The sequence below is a fragment of the Phyllostomus discolor genome, chromosome 6 (genome assembly GCF_004126475.2).
Source record: "Phyllostomus discolor isolate MPI-MPIP mPhyDis1 chromosome 6, mPhyDis1.pri.v3, whole genome shotgun sequence".
NCBI classification, from domain to species: Eukaryota; Metazoa; Chordata; class Mammalia; order Chiroptera; family Phyllostomidae; genus Phyllostomus; species Phyllostomus discolor.
Window position 1 is genome coordinate 157,413,521 of NC_040908.2, and position 12,148 is coordinate 157,425,668.

General features: G+C 34.9%; 1 protein-coding gene across 1 annotated transcript in view; it reads left to right on the forward strand.

The window, feature by feature from the left end:
• LOC114499966 (olfactory receptor 4A5-like) overlaps positions 1–12,148 on the forward strand; it is a 70,317-nt gene that overhangs the window by 6,409 nt on the left and 51,760 nt on the right. The gene's annotated exons all lie outside the window — the stretch shown is intronic.

The following is a 12,148-nucleotide window of genomic DNA, read 5'->3' on the forward strand; positions in this document are numbered from 1 at the left end:
TTTGAAAAGTGAGAAGTTACTATTGAAATTTTGCTTTAACCGGAAATAATGAGCACGCAATTTGCAATGTTTAGAACAAGTTTCTAAGCTTAAAACAATGGGTTTTATTCATTTAGTTATTTTTTATTGTTGTTCAAGTACAGTTGTCTCCATTTTCACCCCACCATGCTTCCCTGACCCCCATCTCCACCTCCCACCCTTGAACTTATCCCCTTTGGCTTTGTCCATGTGTCCTTCAGACATGTTCTTTGATGCTCCTTCCCCTATTTTTCTCCAGCACCCCTCTCCCCGTCCCATCTGCTTACTGTCAGTTTGTTCTTTATTTCAAAATTTTAATGTTTGTTGTTGTATGCATACAACAGGATTTTCCATCTGCCTTTAGTCTTTTGTCTCCAGGATCACTTCTGTTTCTCATGTTGATGCCTGTGCATTTAAAGTTCAGCATGTTTAGATGGGAGATGATACCATAGTTGGTTAAATGCACAATCATGGAGCAGTTTTGTTAGACGGGATGCTGGATATATTCACAGGCTGGGATGAAACCAAATTGGATGGTCAACAATGAAAACAGATTCTGGCTCTTGATTAGAGTATAGGATACCATACTAATCCAAGTCATAAACATATTTTCATGCTTTTCTTCTCTAGTAATTATGTGCCTTTTTGCCATTCTACAAAGGGTAGATAAAGCTTATTTTGTCTTCATAACACTGAAGATTGGGTAAAGAAATGTATTATTTTGTAAAGCAATGTGTTTCCTAAAAGTTGCATTCAACTTCAATACTTTAAATTATAAACTTAATAATGGGTTGTTTTTATATAAAAATTTGGTTTTCTATTATATGTTAAAATTTTTTTTCCTCAGCATGTAGTCCCTCCAAAACATCACAAACTAGGAAGAAGATGGAATTGCTTTCACTGTATTGTAGGAACATCATCTATGTTTTGTAAGAGTTTTTCCTAACTAAAAAAATTAGAACTTTCCTTATTTTAAAATTTTGCTATGCATTTTTCATGCATATAATTAATACATGCAATTCATACCCAGAATATGATCAATGTTGAAATTACCTGTGTATACCATTCCTCTCCCTCTTTCCAGAGGTAATTCCAATTTTGAACTTTTTATTAATCCTAGTTAAAAATAGTTTAACTGTATATGTATTTATCCTTAAGTTATAGAGTACAGTTTGATATTCTCTACTTTTATTAAAATTATGGTACATAGTACAAAGTTTTCTGAGTCTTTTATCCACAATGTTGACTTCCTAAGATTCAATCATGTTGCCACATGTCTCTGTAGTCCCATCAGCTCCTTGCTGTGTATTATTCCATGTTTAAATATACCACATGTTATGAACCCATTTGGCCAGCTTGCTACTCTGTGCTGCTATGGACATCCTGAAAGAAATTACTTTGTGTTAAGTAGGCTGTTTGCATACTCAATTTTACAGATGATTACAGGTTCTCCTAACGATGTATTATCAGTCACACTCCTGCTTGTGTTTATATGTGTGCATTTATATGTGTGCATTTGTGTAAAGAACTTAAATCTACTTTACAAAGGGCTTTCTGTTGTGATAAAACCAAGTTTCTCAACACATTTTTAAAAAATGCAACCTATTTTCCTAATCTGATATTTTTATGATAAAGTCCAAGTACCTGTGTACCTATTTCTAGACTCTTTTCTATTGATTGGTTTATAATTCCTAAGACAATGCTACATTTTTTGGGGTCATGTAAGTAGCTTTTGATATCTGTTAAGAGGCATACTACACAATATTCATATTATAAACAATGCTTTCTCTTTCCAACAACTACTCTCCACCTAATTATTAAAATAATTTTACAGCATAGAAAAAACCAAAGGGGTGCATTTGGTTGTGGTGGGGGCATTGGTGGGGAAAAAATGCAGACAACTGTAATTGAACAATAACATAATTAAAAATATTTTCAGAGGTCTTAGAAACATACTAAGCTTTTGAAGACAGTATATTAAATGTCTTATTAATGTACAAAAGAATCATTATCTTGATCACTTTGAATCATTCTTTCTAGGAACACGAAAAATCCCAGTAGTTATTTCGCCCTTTAAGATTCAGTTAACTTTTGGAATATTGCTGACCCAGTAATGGTATCAATGACTTTCTATACAATATCTTTCTAATATTTTATATCATATTTCTCATTTTATATTACTTAACAGAGAAAAAATGATATAACTGTGATTAGGGAAACCTGGACTTATTCTTAGCTTTAATGGGGATGCCTGTGGTTATTTCTCTATAAAAATGTGTTCATTAAAAATTATCATCTCAATTGTCCTCCAAGAAACAGATGTCACTCCTCAAAGGAACAACTGGAAACTATTCACAAAGAAGTACCCAGGACTAGCAAGAGTGGGACGTCATTACTACGCCAGTTATGAAGAAGAAAAAGGAATAGAGTTTTTTTTCAGTACTTGGGAATAACTGACAGAATAAAAGGGTCATTTGACAGGAGCTTTGCCTTGAGTAGAGAGACAGCCATTTCCAAAGTGGCTCATGAGGTAAAGTGGTGGAGGAATTAACACCTTGATGTCTGTTCACTCTGTGATCTCCTGTTATTTCCTTCCATTGGCTGAACTGAACCAACAGCTAAGTTGATGACCATTTTAGTGGTCAGCTTGTTAGGGCCCAGAATAAAGTGGAAAATATTTGAGTTGGATCTAGAGCAAATGTAGCGCATCCATGACACCCAACCCTTTTTGCTTCTATTATTCACTTACAACTTTGGATGGAAAGTAAAACTCTGTCCGTAGCACAGGAAACATAAAAAGTCCCTTTAACTTCCATATCATCAATTGATTTCAGCCCAGACATACTCTCACTTCAAACCTGATTGAATTATGAACCACCAATGCTCTTCATATGAAGTAGCGGGGGGGAGGGGAGATAAAGAGATAAAGTAATGGTTACATGAAATAAAACATCCACTTCAGTCTAAGCTTCTACAGCTTGTAATGTGATCAAAGTTAACAATCATGACTTCTCAACCACCAATTTTGTATTCCTTTCACTTTCTGCCAATTTCTTGGCTAGTCAGAGAATATTATCCAGTTGGATGATTCAAATCTGAATTACCATAGGAGTCAAATCTATAATGGTTCTGTTTTGTTGTTTTCCCCATTTCTCATTGTTGTCTCCTGGGCATGGCAGTAGAATGAGACATTGTATTTCATGCCTTCATTTGTGTGTGGCAACCCAATGTTCTGCCATTAATTAGGACCAAGCACCGAGCTCAGTATGGGGATCTTCCTGTTTCATGAGCCTGGGGAGCCCAACATAACCATGGACATTTTCCATTGAAAACCTAAGGGAACAATGACTGTGTTCTTTGGTACAAGTGTTCCTCTGTGGGCACTAGAGTTGTCACACATACCAAGTTCAAACTTCCAAGTAACTGAATCAAAGATGTCTTAGGTGGGATATCATGTGTAAAAGGTGTAAGAATGATGAAGATCATGCTGCAGTCCAAAATTGATTCACTAACTTTTGTGTATTCTGACTACAGGAGACATGGCCTGATTTAAGTATAGGCTTGGTTGAAGTATATACCTATCATTTAGAATAAGAAACCAACACTGTTTTGTGCTGTCTTTTTTCTCATGTGACACTGTCATAAGAGACTTCACCATCCTATTTCATCGTTTTATCATGTTGGATGCTTCTGAGTAATGGGGAAATTTGTAAGATCAGCAGCATAGACTAGTTATTTTAAAATATTGAAAGAAGTGAAGAAAATAATGTCCAAAGAGCTGAAGAGAAAAACTATTAAACAGTGTCTGAACAGCTAGTAATTTATATCAATAAAGAGATGAAAATCATGAAAAAGAACACAAATAATTTATTGAGAATAATTGAAATAAGAAATCCACTTAAGTGGCTCAACAATAGATCTGAGTAAGCAGAAGAAAGAGTCAGTGAAGTTGAGGATAGGTTACTGAAATGATCCTGTTAGAGGAACTGGTACATAGAGCTGTTCTGAGCCCCCTTTGTTGAATATTAACTTATGATAGAGACAGGTTTATTTCTAGGCTCTCTGTTCTGTTCCATTGGCCTATATCTGTTTGCTTTACCAGTACCAGGCTGTTATGATTACTGTGGCCTTGTAATACAGTTTGATATCAGGTATTGTGATCCCTCCTACTTTACTCTTTTTCCTCAAAACTGCTGCAGCTACTTGGGGTCATTTATGATTCCACATAAATTTTTGAAGTGTTTGTTCTCTATCTGTGAAATATGCCATTGATACTTTAATAGGTATTGTGTTGAATCTATAAATTGCTTTGGGTTGTATGAACATCTTGATGATGTTAATTCTTCTGATCCATGACCACAGTATATGTTTCCATTTTTTTGTGTCTTCCTTAATTTCTTTCTTCAGTGTTGTGTAGTTTTGTGAGCACAGTCTTTTACCTCCTTGGTTAGGTTTATTCCTAGGTATTTTATTTTTCTTGTTGCTATATCAAATGGGATTTTTTCCTGATTTCCATTTCTGATGTTTCACTATTGGTATACAAAAGTGAGTTTGATTTCTGAATATTGACTTTGTATCCTGCTGTTTTGTCAAATTCATTTATTAAGTTGAGATGTTTTTTGGTGGGGTTTATAGTATTTTATATGTATACTGTCATGTCATTTGCAAACAATGACACCTTGGTTTCCTCTTTTCCAATTTGGATGCCTTTTATTTCCTGTGCGATTGCTGTGGTTAGGACTTCCAATAATATGTTGAATAGAAATGGTAAAAGTGGACATTCTTTTCTTGTTCCTGAATAATAATTTTCTTGTTTAATAATTTTTTCCCATTGAGTATGATGTTGGCTGTAGGTCTCTCATATATGGCCTTTATTACTTTAAGGAATGGTCCCCATATTCCCATTTGGCTGTGTTTTTATCATAAATGGGTGCTGTACCTTATCAAACACTTTTTCTGCATCTATTGATGTGATCATATGATTTTTGTCTTTGCTTTTATTTATGTGATGTATTGCCTTTATTGTTTTGTGAATATTGAGCCATCCTTGCATCCCTGGGATGAATCCCACTTGGTCATGGTGTATGATCTTTTTAATTATTACTGGATTCAGTTTTCCAGTATTTTGTTGAGGACTTTAATGTTTATGTTCATCAGCCATATTGTCTTGAAGTTTTCTTTCTTTGTTGTGTCTTTATCTGGTTTTGGGATTAGGACAATGGTGGCTCTGTAAAAAGAGTTTGGGAGTCTTCCATCTTCTTAGATGTTTTGGAAAAGTCTGTAAAGGATAGGAATTAGCTCTTCTTTACATACTTTGTAGAATTCTCCTGGGAAACTGTCCAGTCCAGGGCTTTTGTGGTTTGGAAGTTTTTTGTTTACTGCTTCAATTTCATCAGCTGTTATTGGTCTGTTCAGGTTTTCTGCTTGTTCTTCACTGAGTTTTGGAAGATTATATTTTTCTGGAAATTTGTCCATTTCACCTAGGTTTTCAATTTTTTTTTGGCATATATATTTTTTGTTGCAATTTCTTATGATACTTTGTGTTTCTGTGTGGTATCAGTTGTAATGTGTCCTCTTTCATTTCTGGTTGTATTTATTTGGGTCCTCTCTCTGTTTTCCTTGATGAGTCTGCTTAAAAGCTCATTGACTTTTTTTTATCTTTTCAAAGAACCCAATCCTAGATATATCGATTCTTAGAATTGTGCTTTTAGTCTCTATATCACTTAATTTTGCTCTGATGTTGGTTATTTCCTTCCTTTTACTTGCTCTAGGCTCTCTTTATTGTTGTTGGGTTCTTGTAGGTGTAGGGTTAGGTTGCTTATTCGAAATGTTTCTATCTTTTTTTAGATAGGCCTGTATTTCTATGAACTTCCCTCTGTGGACTGCCTTTGCTGTGTCTCATAAGTTTTTGATTTTTGTGAGTTCATTTTCATTTGTTTCCAGAAACTTTTTGATTTCTTCCTTGATCACATTCTTGACCAATTCATTAATAACATGCTATTTAATCTCTATGAGTGTCAGTGTTTTTAAGTTTTTCCTTGAGGTTGGTTTGTCGTTTCAGTCCCTTTTATTCAGAGAAAATGCTTGATATTATTTCAATTATCTTGAATTTGTTGAGGCTTGTTTTGTGTCATATCATGTAGTCTATCTTTGAAAATGTCTAATGTGCATTTGAGAAGAACGTGTATTTTGCTTCTTTGGGATGAAAGGCCCTATATATATCAGTTTAGTTCACTTGATCTAGGACATTGTTCAATGCCGAAATATCTTTGTTGATATTTTGTTTGGAAGATCTATCCATTTTTGACAGTGGGGTGTTGGAATTCCCTACTATGATTGTGTTGCTGTCAATATGTTTCTTCAAGTCCTCCAAGATTATCTTTATGTATTTTGGTGCTCCTATGTTGGGTGTATATATATTTACAACATTTATGTCTTCTTGATGGATTCTTCCCTTAAGTATTATGAAGTGACCTTCTGGGTCTGTTTTTATGGCTCTACTTTTGAAGTCTATTTTGTCTGATATGAGTATTGCTACTCCGGCATTTTTTTCCTGTAACTCAAAAGGATGAAGAAAGACATTTAGTTAATTTTTAAATTTGTAGAGTTACTTTATGTGATAAGGTAATTGTCTTGGTCAGTTGTCTGCATTCAATGGTCTGTGTGAAGTCATGGAAAGCTACTTCACTGTCTTTGTGCTCTCTGTTCCCTGCACAATGGCTGGGACATAGAATCCACTCCATTGACTTTGTCACTTTTATTCTTGAATTCTAGATCAATTGGAATGAGAATTTTACTTATGAATTTTGATGAACTCTTTATAGATTAAATTTATACATATATTTGCTACAAATTTTGTTCTTCTTTGATATTTGCTATAAATATTTCCCTTATGTTATTTATGCTATAGTTATGGGTGTTCTTACATAAATATGTTATATTTTTATATTCTTTCACTTCTTGATTTCTTCTGTCATATCACTCTTGGAAAATTCCATTTTCTTTTTAAAAGGTTTTACCAATTATAACAGCTTATTTTTAAAAAATGGCTTTCAAAAAATCTTTTAACCCATATAGAATTTATTTTATGATGAAAAAATATCTCAGCTTATTTCTCCCAAATAGGTAAAATAATTTGTTTTATGATTCATTCTATTAATAATTACAAACTTTCTATTTAGTATGTCAGATTTTATACACCTACAAGGTTCAATGTTAGGGCTGTTGCTTTTGGGTCTCCTCATCCTCCTCCTGTTAGTTTAGGGCAAACATGACTGAATAATTCTTTTGGCATGGACTGAGGTCACTCTCTAGTTTTCAGGTGATTACTGAGCATTTAAGGAGGGTCCAAGATGAGTTTGTTCGTATGAATGGTGCATAGCAGGGATGGCTAGGATAATAGGCTGTTCTGGGTGCTTCTTTTTGTTTTTTTTTTTTCCATGTAGATAAAGGAGTATACAGACAAAGTCTCTTCAGTGACATTGTCAGACTTGTTAAATGGCAACTCAGGGCTCCCAGAGGGAAGTGGCAGAAGCTGTCAGGCCAGTTAAGATCTCATCCCATCCTGACATCAGCTTGAGGTCCAGGGTCTGAAGTTCAAAATGCAGACTGCATGGCACATCATAGGAAACAACCAACTAAATGAAAAGGCACCCCACAGAATTGGAGAAAATATTTGCAAATCATATATTTCACAATGGGGTTAATATCCATTAAACGAGGAACTTCAATGACTCAGTAGCAAAAATTTCCCCAAAAAACCTGGCTAAAAATAGACAAAAGACCTGAATATCCATTAAAAATATTGTTAAACATATTGTTATTCAATTAGTTGGCTCAATTATTTCTCTTTTAGTGTCCTCCACCCAGGCTACTCCCCTCCTCCTGCTACCACAGTCATTCCCCACCCTGTTGTACTTTTCCATGGGGCATTCATACAACTTCCTTACTAGTATCTTCCCCTTCTTTCCACCTTTATCCCCCTCTCACCTGTCCTCTGGTCACCTTCAATCTGTTCCATGTTTCCACTCCTCTGGTTCTACTTTGCTTGCCAGTGTATTTTGTTCATTGGGTTCCTCTTATAGATGAGATCATATGGTATTTGTCTTTCATTGCCTGGCTTATTTAACTTAGCATAATCCTCTCCAGTTCCATCCAAGCTGTCAGGAAGGGTAGGAGTTCCTTTTTTTATTCTGGGTCAAAACTGAACAATAATAAGAAAAGGCAGTTCTGTTTTTAGGTTTTTAAGGACATTCCATACTGTTTACTACTGTGGCTACACCAGTCAGCATTCCCACCAACAGTGGACTAGGGTTCCCTTTTCTCCACAACCTCCCCAGCACTTGTTTGTTTATTTATTAATGATGGCCATTCTGACAGGTGTGAGGTGATATTTCATTGTGGTTTTAATTTGCACCTATGATAGCTGGTGATTTTGAGCATCTTTTTGTATGTCTATGTTCACAGCAGTGCTATTTATGAGGGTGTGGCAAAGTCACATTGTAGATCAGCATGTGGGATGAGAGATTGTATTTATTTTGTGGAAATACAGTTGTTCCCATCTCCAAAACAGCATGCTCTCAGTTTTATTCTGATTAAGTTGAATGTATAGATAATTTTGAAGGGAATAACCTCTTAACAATTTTGAATTTTCTAATTCCTGAACATGATATATCCAATTATTTAGGTGTTTAAAAACTTAATTCTGAGAAGATTTGTATTTTTTAGACAGGGATCTTCCTTATCTTTTCCTAAGTATTTATATTTTCAGATGCTATTGTAAAAGGTGCTTCAGTTGTTTTTATTTTCCAATTGTTGTTGATGCTAATATATAGAAGTGCAATTGAATAATTTTTTAGACCTTGAATTTTACAAACTTGCTAAATTCACTTAGCACTTCTAGTAATCTCTGAAGGTTCCTTAGTGGTGTTTCCTATAACATAATCATGTCTACAGAAAGGATGGTTCATTTTATAGGAGATAGAGGAATACTTAGCTTATCAGTTTTTTTGAGTTATTTCAGCAGGTTGTGTTTTTCCTATCCTTTACCCATTTCATCTAAGTTATCAAATTCACTGAGTTAGCATTTTCCATGACTGTAATGCTTATTCTGTTAATTTTATTTTTATTTGTGAATTTAATTTTATTTTTAAGATGAGATAATCAAGGTTTTAATTTTTGTTGTTAATTTTTTTAATTGTTGTACAAGTACAGTTTTCTGTCTTTTGTTAATTTTATTTTTGACTTTACATGGAAGATTTTATTTTCAATCCATAGCCCACAGTAGCCTGTAAGTGCCCTTGTTGTTTTCCTGAGATAAGCGGGGAAACGGTTCCAGTCTCCTTTACATAGAATGAGTTGGCTTTGAGGATCCTAATTTTATGGTATTTTTTCCACATTTTGTTTTCTTTTTAAAATTTAAGTTTATTGGGGTGACATTGTTTATTAAGATTATGTAGGTTTCAAGTGTACATTTCCATGATACATGTTCTATATATTGCTTTGTGTGCTCACTACCCAAAGTCAACTCTTCTTTGTTTAAATATACATTTATTTATTTATTTTCAGAGAGCGGGGAAGGGAGAAAGAAAGAGAGGGGGAGCAACATTGATCAGTGGCCCACCACACTTCCCAACAAGGGGCCTCGTCCTCAACCAAATCGTATGCCTTGACTGAGAATTGAACCAGGGAACTGTCATTTTGTGGAATGACACCCAACTCATTGAGTCACACCAATCAGGGCTAAAGTCAAATCCTTTGTTGCCATGTTTTTGGTCCCCTTTACCCTGTATGAGGGATCCTTATAATGTTCATCTGCTTTTATTTCTGATATTGATAATTTGGCTTTTCTCTGTTTTCCCTATAGGCACCAACTTCTGGCTCTTTTCCTTTTCCTTGTTTCTATTTTATTAATTAAAAAAAATATTATCTTTATTATGTCCTCCCATAACATATTTCTGTATAAATGATTTCTATTTCATTAGGGAGCTTTATTATGCTCTTTCATGCTTTTGGGAATGAACTTCCGACATCACCTATGACATAAAGGGCACTTGTGATGTCATTAATTGTGTCTCTATGAAAATCCAATGACCTCCAGAAGTTTTCATTCCAATGGGGTGGATGTGATGACTGGGTCAGGGAATTACTGAATCTCCAATTCAAGTTTTCAAAACAGGATGTTGGGATTAGGCTTCTGACAAAGTCTGCAGGCTTCAAATATTCATATAGTAGACCCTACTGAGAACATCTGAGCACTAGCATTATGGGGTCCCAATGACATTGCATGAAGAACTTCTCATTTAAATCCCCTGGAGTCAGAGTTCTTTCTTTCTTGTTATATACGAGGATGTGAGAGAGATAGTAATGGATTAGGTAGGATTTGTAGAATTCTCTAATGGTCATGGACCATGCTATTCCCATATATTTGCCAGATTGGTGTAGGCTTGGTATTTTGGCTAGATTGAACCATCACAGTTGACTTACAATATTTCCCATATCTCCCACAATTTCCCAAGATTCTTCCTTTAAAAAACTCTTATGATGTAATCTATGTAATAGCTTAACTTATTTCGAGTATGTTCATGTCTAAATTTTCTTTCCAAACATGACAATAGATATGGCTTATAGAGAATTACTATGGATTATTGAATGTTTTGGGGAAACATCTATATCAGTTAATGTTCACAGTATATAACTCTTATTGGAGCATATAAATTTAGCTTCTGCACTATTTTAATGGTTTTCAGATCTAGCAAACATTTATCATTCAGATAAACAGAAAGTATTAGTAGTTCTCTGCATTCGGCTGGAAGGAATGTGGAACATTGAACCTATGCATGTATTTGTTCACCAGTTCTGACTCCTAATTTAGTCCAGAGTAGTCTTATCATATCAGATAGTTCTAAATCAAGGATAACTTCTCCATGTTTTGCCACTTAACCTGAAGAGAAGAACAGTGCTTAGATGTAACTTTTAAATCTTAGAAGTAATGTAGATAACATTTGGGGTTGCCCATTGGGTTAAGAAATGGGCTTAAATTTAGCCCATTTCTTTGTTAAGGTGGAAACCACGAACTTTGGTGGGCTTAGCACAGAATTAAAATCTTCAGCTGGTCCAGATAGGTAGTTAATGCCTCCTTATCTAAGGCTCTTATGACAATATATGTGGATGTGGAAATGCTCAGTGCATCCCATAGGAAACCAAAGTAGGGAAATTACAGTAGAAGCCATCACAGACTTGATGTAGAGGCAGGCTCTTATTGGAAAATAATTCCTTTCTTGTAGAAAGTTACTCAGTTGATACTAGACTGAAAATAAGGAACTGAAATAATGGACTAGAAATCATTATGACCCAGCTGAAACAACTTAGGCCCTCAGAACTGCACGGCTGTGATTACTTGTCCATGCAATAGTTGAAGTATTTAATAAATCCCCCAAGCCCTCACTTCTCTGCCTCTCAGCTCTGGACCTCTAACACCTAGCAGGGGTTTCCAAACTTTGGGCATCTTTGGGCCACACTGGAAAAAGAGTTGTCTTGGGCCATACATTAAATACACAAACACTAATGTAAACTGAAGAGCAAAGAAATAAAAGTTAAGTAAATTTATGTGTTAATGTTTGGCCGCATTCACATCCATCTTGTGATGCACGTGGCCCTCAGACAGCAGGTTGGACGCCCCTAGAAGGGATATGGCTGATAAAGGGACCCACCCAAGACTGGTTCTCCCTTAATTTGGGCTTAAGTCATGTTTGCCTTACCTAAAGATTTCCTAAAATGAAATCCATGGATTCTGATTCACTTTATATACTTTTTTCTTTTTAAATTACAGGCTTTTCATCTATTTGTCTGTTTAATTCTTTCTTGGTAAGACTCAAATCTTTTTCTCTAAGGATTGTTCTAGGGAAAAAACTGTCATTACTTCATTTGAATTTGTTCTAAATATTCTAATAAACTAATATATACTGACCTTACATTCTCTTTTCTTTAAAACAGAAGTGATATAAAAAGCCAGAGAAGCTGGGTCTGACCATAAGTGTGCAAGAATTATTTTTCTGATAGAAATACCTCAGAGATTTCTGGAAACTCAACCTTCTGCCCAAGCTGAAATCTACCTTCAAGTGTATCTGAT